The sequence below is a fragment of the Callithrix jacchus genome, chromosome 9 (genome assembly GCF_049354715.1).
Source record: "Callithrix jacchus isolate 240 chromosome 9, calJac240_pri, whole genome shotgun sequence".
Lineage (NCBI taxonomy): Eukaryota > Metazoa > Chordata > Mammalia > Primates > Cebidae > Callithrix > Callithrix jacchus.
In genome coordinates, this window is record NC_133510.1 from 97,607,325 (window position 1) to 97,626,413 (window position 19,089).

General features: G+C 44.0%; 1 protein-coding gene across 1 annotated transcript in view; it reads right to left on the reverse strand.

The window, feature by feature from the left end:
• Positions 1-19,089, reverse strand: part of TMCC3 (transmembrane and coiled-coil domain family 3) — a 369,795-nt gene that overhangs the window by 12,469 nt on the left and 338,237 nt on the right. The window lies entirely within an intron of this gene.

Below are 19,089 nucleotides of genomic sequence, written 5' to 3' on the forward strand. Positions count from 1 at the left end.
ACATTCTCTGCCCTAGGCCTCTGGGACACCCCCTTTCATGGCTGTGCTCCTAAGGAACTGGTCCCTCCTCCTCAATCTTTTCTATTGGATCTTCTTTATCTTCCTGGCCTCTGAGCACAGAGGGTCGTAGAGCTTCATCCTCAGGCACGTTTTGTCTAGATTTGCACTAAGGTACTTGGGAGGAGTCTCATCCTGATCCAGAGCTTGAAATGCCTTTTATGAGCCAATGATACCCAGTTTTGTATCTCAAGCCCTGACCCCTCTCTTCTCACTTAAATTGCAGAATCATAGATCTACTGTTCATTCTATATCTCCACCTGGATGAGTAATCATCATTCCAAACTTGACAGTTCAGAAGTGAGCTTTTACCCCTCCCCCGCCCCACCACTGAACTCTACTGTACTGGCATTCTTGGCTATTTCTGTAAATGACTACGCCGCTCTAACAGCTGTCAGGGTGAATTCTTTGGATCAGCCTTGCCTGTACTCTTTCTCATACCTGATAGCCAACCCATTCGCAAATTTGGTCAGCGTTGCCTTAAAAATATATCTCGACTCTGAAATGTGTGTCATCACCACCACCATGACTACCCCAGTCCAGTCCACTCTTATTTCCAACCTGGACCACAACCGCAATCTTATCATTGGTCTTTGTGCTTTCACCTCTTTGGTTGCCTCCAGTCTCTTCCCACAGAGCAGCCAGAGTTATCCCTCTGAAGTGTGAGTAAAGTCCTGTTACTCCTCAGCTCAAAACGCTCTGTATTAGTTAGGGCTCTCCAGAGAGACAGAGTCATGGGATATATATAGATATAGATACATGAGAGGGGACTTACAAGGAGAATTGGCTCATGTAATTATAGAGGCTAAGTTCCACTACAGACGGTCTGCAGGCTGGAGGCCCTGGGATGCCAGCAGGTTGACTCAGTCCAAATCCGAAAGCCTCAGAACTAGGAAGACAATGGTGTAATTCTCAGTCCAAGGCTGAAGGACTGAGAACCTGGGATGGCTGCTGATGTACATGCTGGAATATCCCAAGACCAGAGAGTCTGGGGTTCTGATGTCCAAAGGCAGGAGAAGAGTGTATCAGCTCTGGGAGAGAGGATGAGAGGCAAATTCACTTTTCCTAGGATTTTGTTCTACCTGGGCCCTCAGCCAGTTGGATGATGCCCACCCATTGAGGGCAGATATTCCTGACTTAGTCCACTGAGACTCACATGCCAATCTGCTCTGGACACATCCTCATAGACATGCCCCAAAATAATGTTTTGCCAGTTATCTAGGTATTCCTTAATCCAGTCAAGCTAATACTCTAAATTAACCATCACACCCTCCAATAAAAGTCTGACACATGTTAGCATATGGATGATACCTTGCAGACATTAATCTTACAAAACTAAGTGAAATAAGCCAGACATCAAAGGATAAATAGTATGAACCCACTTAAATGAAGTACCTAGAATAGTCAAACTCACTATGTTACTTTCTGAGACAGAAAGTAACACAGTGTTCACTGGGGCTGTCTGGAAGGGAGAATGGGAGCTATTGTTGAATTGGTACAAAGCTTCAGTTTGGGATAATGGAAAAGTTCTGGAGATGGATAGTGGTTACAGTTACACAATAATGTACTTAATGGCACTAAACTGTACACTATGCACTTAAAATGGTAAATTTAAAAGTGTATATATATAATCAAATTTAAAAACAAAATTTCTTTTTTTTTTATTGCATTTTAGGTTTTGGGGTACATGTGCAGAACATGCAAGATAGTTGCATAGGTACACACCTGGCAGTGTGATTTGCAGTCTTCCTCCCCTTCACCCACATCTGGCATTTCTCCCCATGCTATCCATCCCAGCTCCCCCCCGTGCTGTCCCTCCCTATTCCCCCCAAAAGACCCCAGTGAGTAGTGCTCCCCTCCCTGTGTCCATGTGTTCTCATTGTTCATCACCCACCTATGAGTGAGAATATGCGGTATTTCATTTTCTGTTCCTGTGTCAGTTTGCTGAGAATGATGTTCTCCAGATTCATCCATGTCCCTACAAAGGACACAAACTCATCGTTTTTGGTTGCTGCCTAATATTCCATGGTGTATATATGCCACATTTTCCCAGTCCAGTCTATCATTGATGGCATTTGGGTTGGTTCCAGGTCTTTGCTATTGTAAACAATGATGCAATGAACATTCGTGTACATGTGTCCTTATAGTAGAACGATTTATAGTCCTTTGAATATATACCCAGTAATGGGATTGCTGGGTCAAATGGAATTTCTATTTCTAGGTCTTTGAGGAATTGCCACACTGTCTTCCACAATGGTTGAACTAATTTACACTCCCACCAGTAGTGTAAAAGTGTTCCTCTTTCTCCACATCCTCTCCGGCATCTGTTGTCTCCAGATTTTTTAATAATCACCATTCTAACTGGTGTGAGATGGTATCTCAATTCCGTCTCACTCAGGGTCAAATCCAAAGACCTCACCAAGGCCTTTAAGGCCCTGCATCCTTGGACCTCTGCCACCCCTCAACCTCCTCTCCCCAACTCTCTGACCCTACCATACCTCTCTGCTGTAGTCACAATGACCTCCTTGCTATTCCCAAACAAGTCCCAGACACTCCTGCTCAAACATTCCTAGCATTGTCCTACCTTAGGCCTTTGCATTGGCTGCTCTTTCTGCCTGAAGTATTTCTCCCCCTAGAAGTTTTCAGAGTTTTCTCTTTTACTTATTTGGTTATCTATTCAAAAGTCATTGCTAGAGCAGTTATTCCATAGCTAATATAGTACCTCATACCACCTCCATTGTTCACAATCCCTTACCCAGCTTTATGCTTTAAAGCACTTATCACGGGCTGGCTTTTTTTCCCCATTCATCCAGTTACTGTCACATTTTCCCTATTAGAATGTAAGCTCTCTGAGAATAAGGATGTTGTTTGTTCCACTGATAGATCCTAGTTTCCTAGAACCACACCTAGGATACAGTAGGCACTCAGTAAGTATTTTTGTTGAATGAATAAATGAATGAATGACTATTCTCAGCAAGTGCCAAAAGGCAGTATCTGTATTAATCTGTCCTTGTGTTGCTATAACGAATTACCTGAGGCTGGGTAATTTATGAAGAGAAGAGGTTTAGTTCTGCAGGATGTAGAGGAAGCATAGAGCCAGCATCTACTCAGCTTTCTGGTGAGGCCTCAGGAAGCTTTTACTCATGGCAAAAGGCAAAGAAGGAGCAGGCATGTCACATAGTGAGAGATGGAGCATGAGAAGTGGTGGGGAATAGGAGATGCCAGGCTCTTTAAACAATTTGTTCTCATGTCAACTAACAGAGAGAGAATTCATTCATTATCACAGGGATAGCATCAAACCATCCATTAGGGATCAGCCCCCATGATCCAACAACTCCTACCAGGTCCCATTTCAACACTGGGGATTATATTTCAATATAAGATCTGGAAGGGACAAACATTCAAGCCGTATCAGTAACCCAATAGACTGTTTAGATAACTGTCTAATTTCTGGATGAGTAAAAATAATTCTCTTAGAAGAGGCACGACTGAACCCTGTTGCGTGTGTGTGTGTGTGTGTGTGTGTGTATTTTTTTTTCCTAATTCTGAAAAACATGTTTATTACAAAAACATGGCTAACACAAAAAAGTAAAGAAAAAAATAAAGGACATACTAGAATATGTGTTAGTATTGGTCATTTGGGTTCACTATTTTCATATGCATAGTCTCTTTTTTTCTTTTTTCTTTTTTTTGGAGATAAAATCTCACTCTGTTGCCCAGGCTAGAGTGCAGTGGTGTGATCTCAGCTCACTGCAACCTCTGCCCCCGGCAGCAATTCTCCTGCCTCAGCCTCCCAAGTAGCTGGGATTACAGGCATGCACCACCACAACCAGCTAATTTTTGTATTTTTAGGAGAGATGGGGTTTCACCCGGTTGTCCAGGAAGGTCTCAAACTCCTGACCTCAGGTGATTCACCTGCCTCGGCCTCCCAAAGTGCTGGGATTATAGGCATGAGCCACCACACCCAGCCCGTCTCTTTCAATATGTACCTTCAAATCTGTTTTATTTAACTTTTTTTTCTTGAATTATAACACTTAATATTTAATTTTCTTGCTTTGGTTTTCTTATTCAGAGACTTTGGTTATCCCTATGTTGGCTCTTCTTTGCCTACATTCATGCAATAGTTGTTCCTCAATCTTTCTCTCTTTCTTAGCTTCCTTTTGCTTTCTTAATATTTTCCTTATTTTTACTTTCTATTTCCCTTAAGGCATTGTCTGCTATGTTTATTCACTGTGTCCCTTATAGTTGAGTCTTCATTTATTTTATTTTTACATTTTTCTTGAGTTCTGTCACTTCGCTTCTGAGTTTTCCTAACTCTGATTATGTTGTTCTTTCATGTTTTGTATCATTTTCTTAATGTCTTCCAGCTTATTTTGAAATCATACATTAGAGTTTTATTTTTCTTTTTAAAGAAAATCTTTCTGTTCTGCTTTCATTACCTGTAGGGGTATTACTTTGCTCTATTCTCATTTTTCTTACAATAACTTTGCATGAGGTTTGACTACAATACTTTATTGTTGCTTATTTTTATATGGATTTGGTTTCTTGAGCTTTCAGATTGAGGCTTTGTTCAGAATAACTGTTCCAACTTTACAAAATTACCTATTCTGTTATGTTTCATGCAGTTCAAAAAAAAAAAGAGTTTGCTTTGTAAGATTTCCTGGAGATTCTCATCACTTTTGTCTACCTTCTTTCCTTCATCTCTGTAATGCCTATTCTATTCCATTTTCATTCTAGTCCTAGTAGTTCCTTAGGGAAGGACCCTTCCCTAAAAGAGATCTCTACCTGGTGGGTTTTGAAACTTCACGGGGGCTGGACTGCTCTATACCTTTCAGACATCACGAAGGGCTCCCCACTGCTTTCACCAGCAAATTAGAGTAGGCAAGACAGTTTCAGCTACTCTTCCAACATTAGCCTGCCGAGCCTTCCAGTGAATATTTGTGGTATATTTTAGGGGTTTTCTGTTCTCAGGTTTGTCAAATGCCTTGGTACTCTCCTCTGCTTTCTCCTGCTCAGATGAGGATGCCACACAGGTCTTGTGACTACCAATGATTTATTCTCAGCTACTTCTATTTTCAGGGTTGAAAGGGACACCTCATTTGGTTCTGTTGGAAATGTCTGCAGATTTTTGGTTTTGCTCTGTTTGTTCTGGCTATTGTTATGTGAGAATTAGGAAAGTTTCAAGTGCAATTCTGCCACCACCATTCCAACTTCCTAAACCCAAGTGTTCACTCTAGAGATCATGTTGAAGGGGCAGGACTACGTAACAGAAGTTCTTTTTGTGGTAAAGGGAGACATGCAACAGAACAAACTTGAAACCAGAGGATGTTTAAAGCTTTGCTTGCAGCATACATTTGTGAACTTCCCACTGGCTAAAAACAGCCACAAGGCCAACTACCACATCACTATGCAAGAAAATACACTCTTCTTCTAGCGGGAAGAACTACAAAATCATACAAACAGCATGGATTCAGGCCGCAGCAAGGAATCAGCACTCAACACCAACCAACCACATCTGCCCCAAAGACATTTTCTAAATCTTGCTAATTATTTTCCAGAAATCTGTTAATTAGACTTCCACCCATAAATAAGAGAGTGCCCTTCATTACTGAACATTTTTAAATTGCTAATTTAAACTGTTAATTTACTAAGTAAAAAAATAACTTAGTGTCATCTAATGTTTAGATTGCACCTCTCTTATTTGTGTAAGGTTTAATACTTTTTCCTTCATTTATTAGTCATTCGTCTTTCTTCCTTAATGACTTGACTGCTTGGGTCTTTTATTCATTTCACTGTGGCAGAGGGTATTTTTCCTTTTGATTTATAAGACTTCATTTCATATTAAAGATTTTCATCTTTATTGTTCATATTTCTTGCACATATTTATTCCAATTCATCATTTCTCTTTTGTATCATTTGTCTAATTCTGAATAACAAATTCCCTTAAAAATCTTGGTGTTCTAAACCAAAAAAAAAAAAGTTACTATTGCTTACAAGTCAGTGGAGCAGCAGGGCTTATCTGATAACTTGGACGAGGCTTGGCTGACCTCAGCTGGGCTCATTCACGCATGTGTGTCAGCTAGTGCCATGGCTGGGGAGAGGTTGGTCCAAGATGGTCTCACTCACATGCTGGGTGTTGGCTTGCTGTTCACTGGTGCAATGGGGATTAGAGGACCCTGTTACTACCATACTTTTTGATTGTATTTGTGTTGTTTTTGGTACACATTTAAAATTTTATATATTAAAATTTATCATTTTTTTCCTATGTGATTTCTTTATGGTTTTTATGTTTGTAAAGTTCTTTCCCAATCCCAAGGTCTGATAAATATGTATCTAAGTTTTCTTTTACAATTTCATTCTTTTCTCTATTGCTTCTAACTCTTTTATCCGTCAGAAATTGAGGGATGTGAAGCATAAGAGAGAAAAACTGGGCCGGGCGCAGTGGCTCACGCCTGTAATCCCAGCACTTTGGGAGGTCGAGGTTTGCCGATTGCCTTAGGTCAGGAGTTCGAGACCAGTCTAGCTAACATGGTGTATTTTTAGTAGAGATACCATTAGCCTCTACTAAGAATATTTAAAAAATTAGCTTGGTGTGATGGTATGTGCCTGTAATCCCAGCTATTCGGGAGGCTGAGGCGAGGGAATTGCTTGAATCAGGGAGGTGGAGATTGCAGTAGCTGAGATCATACCACTGCACTCCAGCCTGGGTGACAGAGTAAGACTCGGTCTCAAAAAAAAAGAAACAAAGAGGAAAAGTGGTATCTTTTCCTCACCCATTCCTAGGTTCATGGCTGACATTCCCATAACAAAAGATGCATTAACAAGAAAGAAGTATAACTTTTTTTTTTTTTGAGACAGGGTCTCACTCTGTGACCTAGGCTTGAGAACAGTGATGAGATCACAGCTCACTGCAGCCTCCACCTCATGGGCTCAAGCACTCTTCCCACCTTAGCCTCCCAAGTAGCTGGGACTACAGGCACATGCCACCACACCCAGAAATTTTTGTTTTTATTTTTCTTTTTGAGACAGGGTCTTGCTCTGTCACCCAGGCTGCAGTGCAGTGATGTGATCTTGGCTCACTGCAACCTCCACCTCCTGGGTTCAAGTGATTCTCTTGCTTCAGCCTCCCATTTGTTCAGATTCTTTTTGGCACCCCGCCATGATATTTCTTCTCTCTGGGCATAGGGCAGGACACCTGCCATGTGAAGGTCTTCAGGGGAGAAGGGAGGGAGAAAGTCAAAGAGTGACTTTTCTCAATTTTATGGCCTGCTTCAGGGAAAAAGGGTTGAGGGGACTTCTAGTTTCACTGGCCTTACTTCAGGAGAGAGGGGGCAGGGGAAGGTCAGAGAGACCTTGCCTCTGTGATTTTTTTCAATTTCTCTCAGCTTAAAATACTTTGTATGCCAAGGCATCACATTTTGGGGTATTGTGTTTTGAGCCTCATCAGAAACAGGAATTTAAATGGAGGTTTTCCCGCATGTAGTTAACCAATTATTCAAGCACTGTTTATGGACTACTTTGATTTTCCTCATGGATTGGTGATGGCACCTTCATCATAGAGTACAATATGATTTCATGCTTGGGTCTGTGTGAATCAGGATTTCATCCTTGGACTCCTGCCTTTGGCCCATGGACATGTCTATCTAGGGGTTCTTGTACTGCCTAAATCTAGAGTCAAGGGGTGGTAGAAACTCAGCGTTGAGGAGAGATTATCACCATTGTGACTACAATTTAAGTTCATATTGTATAGCTCTTCTGAAACCCAGAGCTCAAGCTGACTGCTGAAAGTTCAGGAGGGAGGCCAGGAAAGATGGCTCATGCCTACAACCCCAGCACTTTGGGAGGCCAAGGTGGGCACATCACTTGAGCTCAAGAGTCCCAGACTAGCCTGGGCAACAGGATGAAACCCCATCTCCATCAAAAATACAAAAAATTAACTGGACATGGTGGCATGCACCTGTGGTCCCAGCTACTCAGGAGGTTGAGGTGGGAGGATCACTTGAGCCTGGGAAGCGGAAGTTGCAGTGAGCCAAGATTGCACCACTGCACTCCAGCATAGGTGACAGTGAGACTCCATTTCAGAAAAAAGAAAGCTCAGGAGGAAAACACAGCTGGGGTAGAGGTGGAGAGTGGGGTGAGGAGGGGCGTCAGAAGTTGGGAGTCGGTATGGATCCAGCCATCTCCTGGGGCAGAAGTCTCTGAGCAGAGGAAGGGCACTTAAGATGAATATTCTAACCTAATACTTGTGTAGAAGCAGAAGAACAAACCGTATTTACAAATTTGATGAAAAGAGAAACTCTTGGCTTTCCCCACCATTACCTGAGGTACCCAAGACGCTTCTGCAAGACTGAAGTCCCAGAGAACCACGTGATTATCCCACATGCACAGGAACTAACTGTGCAGCGTGAAAGACTAGGCTGTTGTCCTTCACCCTAGGCAGAATATATATTTACTGGTTTGCCTTTGAGTAACAGGTTTAGTAAAGATTGTCAGTTCTCTGGAGAGATAAACATGAAATGCTTTTTTTTACCCCAATAAAATCTATCAATTATGCTTTGTGGAACCTCCCTTTCCCACTGGGTAGCAGGCTCCATTAGCTACATATATCTCAGTCTGATTCTATAACTTTTCATTTTAGTTATCAAAATAGTTTCTCTCCAGTTATTACGATTCAGCTCTGTTCAATGCAAAATTTCAATCTTCTGTTGGATTCAAAGCTTTCCTCCTTGCCTCTAGTGCCGACTGGACTCATAGCTTTAAAAGATTTGAGAGTGGCGGCACAGAGACAAGGTCTACTTCTCTCCACCCGATCCTTGCCTGTGCTTATGTCTGTAGTTTTGGGGGACAAGAAAGAAAAGAGAAAGCTGAATATGTCCTTTTGTGATTGCCTATGGTAGAACTGTTGGTCTCCATGGCTTAGCAACTGGGCTTCGAGACCTGCCCTGGTACTCAATGCCAAGCAGCTCCCAGGGGTCCCTTGGAAAATGTGGCTTCCTCTTCCAGCTAACCCCAGCTGATGGCCTCATGCAACTTCTCTCCAATGCCTACCTCTCTTTGCCCAACACGTGACCATCCTCTGCCAAGTCCTCAGCTCCAAAACCTGAGCCTGTGGGCAGATAGATACATTCTCTGTGCCTTTTACAACCAGGAGGTTGAGAGAATAATTCTACTCATATCTCACATCATCCCATTACATTTCCATTTTATAGATACTTCCTTCTGCAGCTGGGTGGTGGTTCACGCCTGTAATCCCAGCACTTTGGGAGGCCAAGGCGGGTGGATCACAAGGTCAGGAGTTCAAGACCAGCCTGGCCAACATGGTGAAACCCCATCTCTACTAAAGATACAAAAAATTAGCTGGGCATGGTGGTGTATGCCTGTAATCCCAGCTACTAGGGAGGCTGAAGCAGGAGACTCACTTGAACCTGTGGCGTGTGGGGGGCGGCGGTTGCACTGAGCCAAGATCGTGTCATTGCACTCCAGCCTGGGCAACAGGGCAAGATTCCATCTCAAAATAATAAAAAGAAATTTAGAAACTTCCTTCTGACCCCAGTGCCAGCTTCCTATAGATCTCAGAGCTGGTGATGGCCCCTGACAGCACATACTAGTCTGGGCTCTTGATGCCCCAAATGTCTCCAACATAGAGTTCATATTCCATGTTGAGTTATGAAGTATTTGCCTCACTCTAAGATCTTAAGATTCAATAGAGATGTGAAGTCACTTTTCTAAAGCCACCCACCAAATCAGCACCATGTTCAAATTAGAATGTAAAGTGTCAGAATCTATGACCAGGTTTTTTTCCATTGGGCTAGGGTTGCTCAGGCTTCCAGGAAAGAAAGAACTAAGTCCCTGGGCTTTGGGGTCAGATGGCTCTGTCTGAGGCCTGGTTTAACCACTTCCTAGCTGGGTAACTTTTAAAATTTTATTATTATTATTTTTTTTAGAGAGACAGAGTCTCATTCTGTTGCCCAGCTCACTGCAACCACCGCCTCCTGGGTTCAAGTGATTCTCCTGCCTCAGCTTCCTCAGTAGCTGGGATTATAGGCATGCACCACCACCTCCAGCTAATTTTTGTATTTTTAGTAGAGACAGGGTTTTACTATATTGCCCAGGTTGGTCTCCGACTCCTGGCTTCAAATGATCTGCCTGCCTCGCCCTCCCAAAGTGCTGGGATTACAAGCATGAGCCACCATGCCCAGCCTGCCTAGCTGGGTAATTTTGGACAACTTTCTTAGTTCTTCATCGTTTCAGTTTCCTCAACTGCATAATAAGGATAATAATAATAGCATCTACTTTATAGGATTGTTTTATTGCCTAGATGAGATATTACCAGAGAAGTCCAGTGCCGGGTGCATAAGGAGTTCTCATGAATGGTATTTATTGGTGTTCTAAAGAAGAGAGCATCCTTAGGCCACTGATAATTCAGATCTGTCCAAATGTTGCTGCCTCGCAGCTGGCTGACTTGTGTGTCATTAGAGTTAATTCCCAAGCAACGTACTCAGTGTGCTGTGTTGCCTCCACCTCTGCAGAGATTGTTTCACTCAGGGGCTGGGACAGCGTGGGGGCAGATGTGAGGGAAAGCTTCTACAGCTACTGCGTGTGCATAAGCACATCAATCTGCAAAAAATAGTAATAATAAAACAGAAAATAAATTGGCTATGTGCAGTGGCTAACACCTGTAATCCCAATGCTTGGGAGGCTGGGGCCAGAAAGTTGCTTGGTCCAAGGAATTCAAGACCAGCCTGAGAAATATCATGAGACCCTGTCTCTAAAAAAAAAAAAAAAAAAAAAAAAAAATTAGCCAGGTGCCTCTAGTCCTATTACTTGGGAGGCTGAGGTGGGAGGATCATTTGAACCGAGGAGTTCAAGGCTGCAGTGAGTTATGATCATGCCACTGCACTCATGCCTGGGCAACAGGTCAAGACCCTGTCTCAAAAATAATAAGGCCGGCACAGTGGCTCACGTCTGTAATCCCAGGACTTTGGGAGACCAAGGAAGGTGGATCACCTGAGGTTAGGTGTTCGAGACCAGCCTGGACAACATGGTAAAACCTTATCTCTACTAAAAGTACAAAAATAAGCCAGGTGAGGTGGTGTGCTCCTGTAGTTCCAGCTGCTCAGGAGGCTGAGGCAGGAGAATCGCTTGAACCCAGGAAGTGGAGGTTGCAGTGAGCTGAGATTGTGCCACTTGCACTCCATCCAGCCTGGGCTACAGAGTGAGACTCCCTCTTAAAAATAAATAAATAAATAATAAAGAAAAAATAAGTGAACTTTTATAAAATGTTTTCCAGCTGCAGAGGCTATGTACTAGAAAACTTTTGAAATATTATTTAATGTTTCTCAATACTTAAACTGACTACCTTCTGACAAATTGCCAAGTAGTGGTCGGAATTTAATTCACACCAAAGGAGAAACAGATTATGAGACAATTGACCCTATAAAAACGCATTGGTGGCATGCTCCTTATTCACTTTGCATCTGCTCTCAACCCACCCTCCGGGGCTTTTATGTCACACTTATTTCCAGATAAATGGCCCAATTAGAAACCTATTGGCTTAGGTCGTACTAAAGGCAATGACCCTGCACACCAGAAGCTCGTCCTTCTTAACATCAGCCTTAAGCCAAAGCACAGTAGCGTGTGCATTCTCATTCCTGGACAAATTCTGCCCCCTGGCGCTAACTCACACACTTGCGCACCAGCGAGGAGGGTCTCCTTTGTTAGGTTTCCTCATGGGACAGGGACAGAAAAGCCTGTCACCCCCACCTGCTGTCTCCCCAGACCCCTAACTGCCATTAGTCTGTTTCACGAAGATAATCCACCAAAAGGCTCCGAGTTTGTTTTTGCCCTCTGTATTTGAAATGAGTCTACCACATCAACGTCATTCTGTGTTAAAAAGTGTTTCTCAGCAGATGGGTAGGGATAAAATCTCCACAGGAGAAAGCAAAGGAGATGCCTGATCTGTCCAGGGGTTCCCGGGTCAGTCCAGGCAGCAGGCCTTGGGCAGCTGGTTGGACCCCTTCTGTGCCATGGTGTCCCTGCCTGTGAGGTGAGGAGGGCAGTTCCCACCATACTGTGTCTACAGAATAGAGAGAGAATTTAGGTGGTGACTGTGCTGTAGTAAAAAGAACAGTGGGTGTGGACATAGGGGATTTGGATCTAAATTCTGGCTCCAGGCCGGGTGCAGTGGCTCACACCAGTAATCCCAGCACTTTGGGAGACTGAGACAGGAGGATCGCTTGAGCCCAGGAGTTTCAGACAAGCCTGGGCAACATACTGAGACCTCATCTCTATAAAAAATATAAAATTAGCTGGGGGTGGTGGTGCATGCCTGTAGTCTCAGTGACTCAGGAGGTTGACGTGGGAGGATCGCTTGAGCCTGGGAGGCAGAGGTTGTGGTGAGCCACGGTCGCACCACTGCACTCCAGCCTGGGTGACAGAGTGAGACTTCATCTCAAAATAAATACATAAATAAGTACATTAAATAAATAAATAAATAAATAAATTTCAGCTGTGGAAACTTGGACTAGAAATTCACTGTTCTCACCATTCTCTAGAAATTCACCTTTCTCTTGCACTTCCTGTCTTATAAAATGGGAATGACAGCCTTGCCCCCCTAGTCATTTTTTCGATAAGAGACGCCTCCAACTGCTGTGGGTGTAGCGCAGCCTTTCCCTCCAGGCTCCAGGAGCCCCCACTTCCCAGTTGGAAGGAGAGTGGTTCGGGATGCAGATTCCTAGGTTCTACCCCAGGAGGCTGAGTCAGAATCCTGCCTCAGAGGTGGGGCCGGAGGAACAAAATAATGAACCCCCAAAAGTGTCCATGTCCTGGTTCCCAGAACCCGTAAATATGTGATCTTGCATGGGAAAAAGGGCCTTAATTATGACTAAATTAAGAATCTTAAAATGGGGGGATTATCCTGGACTATCCTATACGGCCCACTGGACCACCTGCTGTCTCCCCAGACCCCTAACTGCCAACAGTCTGCTCCACGCAGATAATCCACCAAAAGGCTCCAAGTTTGTTTCTGCCCCTGGATCATGGGGTCCTAATAAGGGGAAGGGGAGGCAGGAGAGGCAGAGATGGGATGGGGATGTAGGGATCGGAGTGAAGCAGCCACACACTGAGGATGAAGGTGGCCTGGAATGCCGGAAAAGGCGCAGAAGAGAACCTCCCCCAGTGCCTCCAGGAGGAGCTCAGACCTGCCGACACCTCACCCCCAGCCTGCAAGACCCACTGTAGGTCTTCTGACCTCTAACACTGTGGATGCTAAATCTGTGGTGTTTTAAGCGACTAAGTTTGTAATTATTTGTGACAGCAACCTTGGGAAGCCAATATGGTGTTGTGGAGGGGCTCCGAGATCCGCACTTTTGAGGTACTCCAGGTAGAATTGTTAGGCATGCTAAATTTTGAGGGCTAGAGGTGTAGTGGGAAGAGACTGGGGAGCAGGAGGTCTGTATTTCTAGCCCTGGCGTCCTGAGCCGTGTGACTTCGGCAAAGTCACTATCTCGTTGGTTGGGCCTCAGTTTCACTGTCTGTAAGCTGGTGCAGTTGGCTACTGGGGCAGTTGGCTGCAGCAGCAGAGTGGAAGAGATCTAGGGCTGCAGGATTCTGCGAGGCTGAGAGAAGAAAACAGCGGAGTGGACGTCTGGCCAGTATAGGTTTCAGGACCGGAATTTCCTAGAAGATGTTGGTAATTCTTTTAACTGCTCATTTTCACACCTCTCTTCCTGTGTGCCAGGTCTTGGTCTAAATGCTTTCCTTCAATGAACTCCTGGCTGTGGGGTTATCTTGGTATAGCAATCAGTCTTCTGTTCGAGGAATAATTAACTGCTCTGAGGAGATGATTTGAAATCGGGAGTCAGGTCAATAAGCTACCAAGGGGGGATGGGCGGGTGGGCACCATATTCCAATAATGAAGGGGGCGATTCCCTGTCTCTGCTATGAAAAGAAAAATGTCACAAACATTACACGCTGCCTGAGGGGTATGGATAGAAGGGGAAGGGGCTGTGGTTGCCAGGCAACCAGCTCATCACTAATCATGTGCATAAAAGCCTTGGGTCTCTGTTATGAGCACAGCTAGTGGGCCACTCTCCTTCTCCCCGCCCCTGCTTGACAGCTGGCCTTTGGGTTCTGATTCCAGAAACTTAGACCCTGAAACATGCCCCTGAAACAGGCCCAAGTCCCCATCAGTATCCCAAGGTCGATTCTCTTGCTAGAAAGCAAACCGGGAGAGCAAAGACTCTTTGTCCGCTCCAGATGACAAAGGCCTGGCACCCATATTCCAGGACACTCTGCTACACCACGGCCTTTTGAATGAGCCGTCACCCCAGAGGCTTACTTAGACTTGAGGAAAATCCCTTCCTGACTCCTCCATTCAAGGGAGGCTCTTGCTGTTTGCCATGTGGATACTGAGCAAACACGTGGGTCCCCAGGCCGGCTTTTGATGTGCTCTGTAAACACTCCTCTCTAGATACAGCCAACTCACCAATTATGCAAGAGTCAACCCGCTTCCCCTGAGGATTTGTTGTCTTAAAGAATGAGGACCCACTGTGACCGGAGAGTTGACATAGCACATGTCGCACATAGAAAGTGCACCCCCAGTGGAGGCCAGGGTTCCCTTGGGGCCCAGCCATCTTTCCAAACAGAAGCGTGGAAGGCTGTTTGATCTGTGGCCACTTCTGGAACATACAGGCGCAGGAATAGCCAATATTAGAAAAGATGTTTGCATCTGTTTCCTTCCAAGTCTCACAGGCTCTCTAAGAGAATGGGGGACGGCGTTTGTGCTACGAGACAAGCGCAATGTTGGGACACGGTACTAGAGTTGTCAAAGGACTGCCTTGGTCCCAGAAAGTTATTTCAGAGAGAAGTCAGTACACCATTGGCTAAAAAGAGAGAGGCATCACCGATAATATTGGATGTCGCAACCCATTTCCCTTCCACAGTTCACACCACCCAGAAGTGTTACACCCATTGGCTAAAAAGAGACAGGCATCACCGAGAATATTGGATGTCCCAACCCATTTCCCTTCCACAGTTCACACCACCCCCAGCAGGCCCGACAGGCTGCACTTAGCCTGAGAACAGGTGATGAGGGGGCACCTTTCAGCGCGGTCTCAGTCCCTCTCCCTCTCCCTGCTCCAGCCCCTCTGGCTTCCTCACTCTTCCTCAATAATACCTATGTCAGTCAGTTCTTTGCACTTGCTGTGTCCTGGATACTTACACCCCTGATATCTGGATGACATGAGACTTTCCCTGGCCACCACCCCATGTAAATAAATTGGTCACTCTAGATGGACATGTAGGCTGTCTCCTATCTTTTGTTATCACAGAGTGTTGGAAATAATCTTGTCCATATGTCGTGTCATGCATATGTGGCCATATCTATAAGATACATTCTAAGAAGTTAAATTGCTGTGTCAAAGGGCATATGCACTACCACCCCCATTTACCTTTCCACGTGCCATTTTGAATTTTCTTCAAGTACTGGACCTCTCTTTTTCTTCCTGTCTGTCTGTCCATCTATTTTACTTGTTTATTGCCTGTTTCATTCTCTAGGGTGTAAGTTTCAGGAGGGCAGGGCACTCGTCTGCTTTATCAACTGCTGCATCCCTGGCACCCGCCACCGTGCCTGGCACAAGGCCAACTGTCAGCTAGTATTTGCTGAGCTGATTATGACTCTCCATACCAGGAAGACACTAGGCTCTTTCTTACATCCTCGCAGCCAGAGCCTCGCTCTCGAGGCAGTGGATGTCATGAGTTTCTGATAGAACCTTACAGATACTTCATTTTGATTCAGATACACACACAGCTATGTTCCTCCCATCTTTTTTTTTTTTTTTTTTTGAGGAAGAGTTTTGCTTTGTCACCCAGCCTGGAGGGCAATGGAACAATCTTGGCTTACTGCAGGCTCTGCCTCCTAGGTTAAAGTGATTCTCCTGCCTCAGCCTCCTGAGCAGCTGGGATCCAAGCGCCCACCACCACACCTGGCTAATTTTTGTATTTTTAGTAGAGATAGGGTTTTGCCATGTTGGCCAGGCTGGTCTTGAACTCCTGACCTCAGGTGATCCGCCCGCCTTGGCCTCTCAGAGTACTGGAATTACAGGCATGAACTACCATGCCCGGCCCCACCTGTTCTTTTTAAAACTGTAATAGTAGAGTACTTTACATGTCTTCTATATATTGCTTTTTTCACTTCGTGTATCTTGACGATCACTTCATGTCCATTTAAGCTCCCCCATTCTTCTCTATGGCTGAGTAATATTCCAATATATGGATGTCTGGTAATTTATTTACTTGGCCACTCTAGATGGACATGTAGGCTGCCTCCCATCTTTATCACAGAGTGTGGGAAATAATCTTGTACATATGTCGTGTCACACATATGTGGCCATATCTATAAGAGACATTCTAAGATGTTAAATTGCTGCATCGAAGGGCATATGTACTTATAATACGAATAGAAATTGCCAAATTGTTCTCCACAAAAATTGCATCTCTACCCCTACCAATGATTTTTTAATTTTTAGTTTTTGAAACAGGGTCTTGCTCTGTCACACAGGCTAGAGTACAGCAGTGTGATTACAGCTCACTCAAACTGCTGGACTTGAGGGACCCTCCCACCTCAGCCTCCGAATAACTGGGACTACAGGTGTGCACCCTCATGCCTGGCTAATTTTTAAAATTTTTTCGTAGAGAGGGGGCCTCACTATGTTGCCTGGGCTGCTCTTGAACTCCTGGGCTCAAGCAATCCTCCTGCCTCAGCCCCGCCAGTGTTGGGATTATGGGCGCAAGCCACCGTGCCAAGGCCCACCAACAGTTTTTGAGAGACTTAGTTTCCACACATCCTCATCAAACTTTCTTTTATCTTTGCCAGTCTGTGAGTTGGAAAGTGATATTGCAGCTGGGCGTGGTGGCTCACACCTGTAATCCCATACTTTAGGCGGCCGAGGCAGGTGGATCACCTGAGGTTAGGAGTTCAAGACCAACCTGGCCAACATGGTGAAATCCCATCTCTCCTAAAAATACAAAAAATGAGCTGGGCATGGTGGCGGGCACCTGTAATCCCAGACACTCAGGAGGTGAGGCAAGAGAATTGCTTGAACCCAGGAAGTGGAGGTTGTAGTGAGCCAAGATCATGCTACTACATTCCAGCCTGGGCAACACAGCAAGACTGTCTCAAACAAAAAAAAAAGAACGTAATATTGCAGTGTAATTTTATTTTTCATTTTCTTATTGCAGAGAAGATTTAATATTTTAACCTACATCTAGGAGGCATTTTCATTTCCTTTCTTATGAACTACCTGCTTTTCTATTAGATTTTGTGTTAAAAAATAAATTTATAGGAGTGCTGATACATTAGGAAAATTACTTTTTGGCTGTGATATGAGTTACAAATACTTTCCCTATGTGTCATTTGTCTTTGCGTAAAAATCATCAGATGTTTTCCGCCTCCTGGTTTTTTTAGTCTAATGTATTCATCTGTGTATGTATGCACGTGGAGCTGCTACTTTTAAATTTGCTTTTTAAATACTTTATTATGTGTCATTATCTTTTAGCTGTATTATTGGAAAGTGCATTTTTTATTAGTTACATTTCAATTGGTGCTTCCCGGATGCGGTTTGAGGATACACTCTCAACTCTTGATGAATTGAGGGGCTACCTTATTCCTTGAGGACTCTTGTGAGATTTGGGAGGCACCCAACCTGTGATTACCCTCATCCATTTGATGCTGGCTCTTAAAAATCTCAGTTGCACAGAGTGACACATTTTTGACTCTTTTTCAGGATTCTGGAACGTACCACCTGTTTTAGTCTTTAATCATCTCTCCACTCATTACAGGTGCAGAAGGTTGAAGCAGCTGGAAGCATCTGTTCGCAGAGAAAAAGAGCCCCTCTCTCCTGTCACTCTCCATGACAGGAATCATCGTGCACCCAGTGTCAACCTCAGCAAGCCTGTCCTCCCACACTTGGTTTTTCACATGCCCCATTCTCAGTGTCCCTACCTGTCTCCCTCTCTCCCTGCTTGTCATGATTCCTGGCTTTCAGCCCCTGTTCTAAGCAGGCTGGCCACCTATATCTCTTTTCACCGTAGCCTGTGCATAGGAGCTATTCCAAGCAGTGGGGCCTGAATAATGGGGAGTTCTTTTAAAGACAATGAATGCAAACTTATAGGCCAGGCACAGTGGCTCATGCTTGTAATCTCAGCACTTCAGGAGGTCTAGGTGCGAGGATCCCTTGGACCAGGAGTTGAAAAACAGCCTGGGCAACATAGCAAGACCATCTCTACAAAATAAATAAATAAATAAATAAAGCAGGTATGGTGGTGCATGCCTAGCTACTTGGGAGGCTGAGGTGGGAGCATGTCCTAGCTACTTGGGAGGCGTAGGTGTGATTGTTTGAGCCCAGGAGTTTGAGGTCACAGTGAGCTATGATTGCACCACTATATCTAGCCTGTGGTGACACAGTGAGACCTCAACTCTAAAAAAAAAATTAAATACAAAATTAAATATGACGATGAAAAGAATTAGAAAATACATTGTAACAAATTACAAAGATCAGAAGCCCACACATACCAGAAAAATACAAAATACAGAAAAATAACACGAGTTTGTGTTAATGAATTGTCTGACACACTTTTATATACTTTTTTTCATTCATTTTTGGCTGCATACTCTTTGACTGTCTCTTCATGTGACAAGAAGTTTGAAATACCATTATCCATAAAGGGAATAGAAAGAGGTTTCAGGCTGTTTTCTAGCATGGTTGATAGTTTAGAAAAGTTTATTTTAGCTTCACAATCTGTTATTGGTAATGTCTTGCTAAGACATAGCCCAATACATTAGGATGTATGAATCACACAGTTTCACACAAAGACATACTCACTATTTACTTTCTGTGGGTTTATTACCAGGTTCTGTAGAAATCCTAATAAATTTAAATTTGTACCATTTTCATCAAAAAAAGAAAAAAGGTATAATATGTTTAGATAGCTTTATCTGGTGTATTCCGGACAGGAAAGACCAGAAATCAAGAA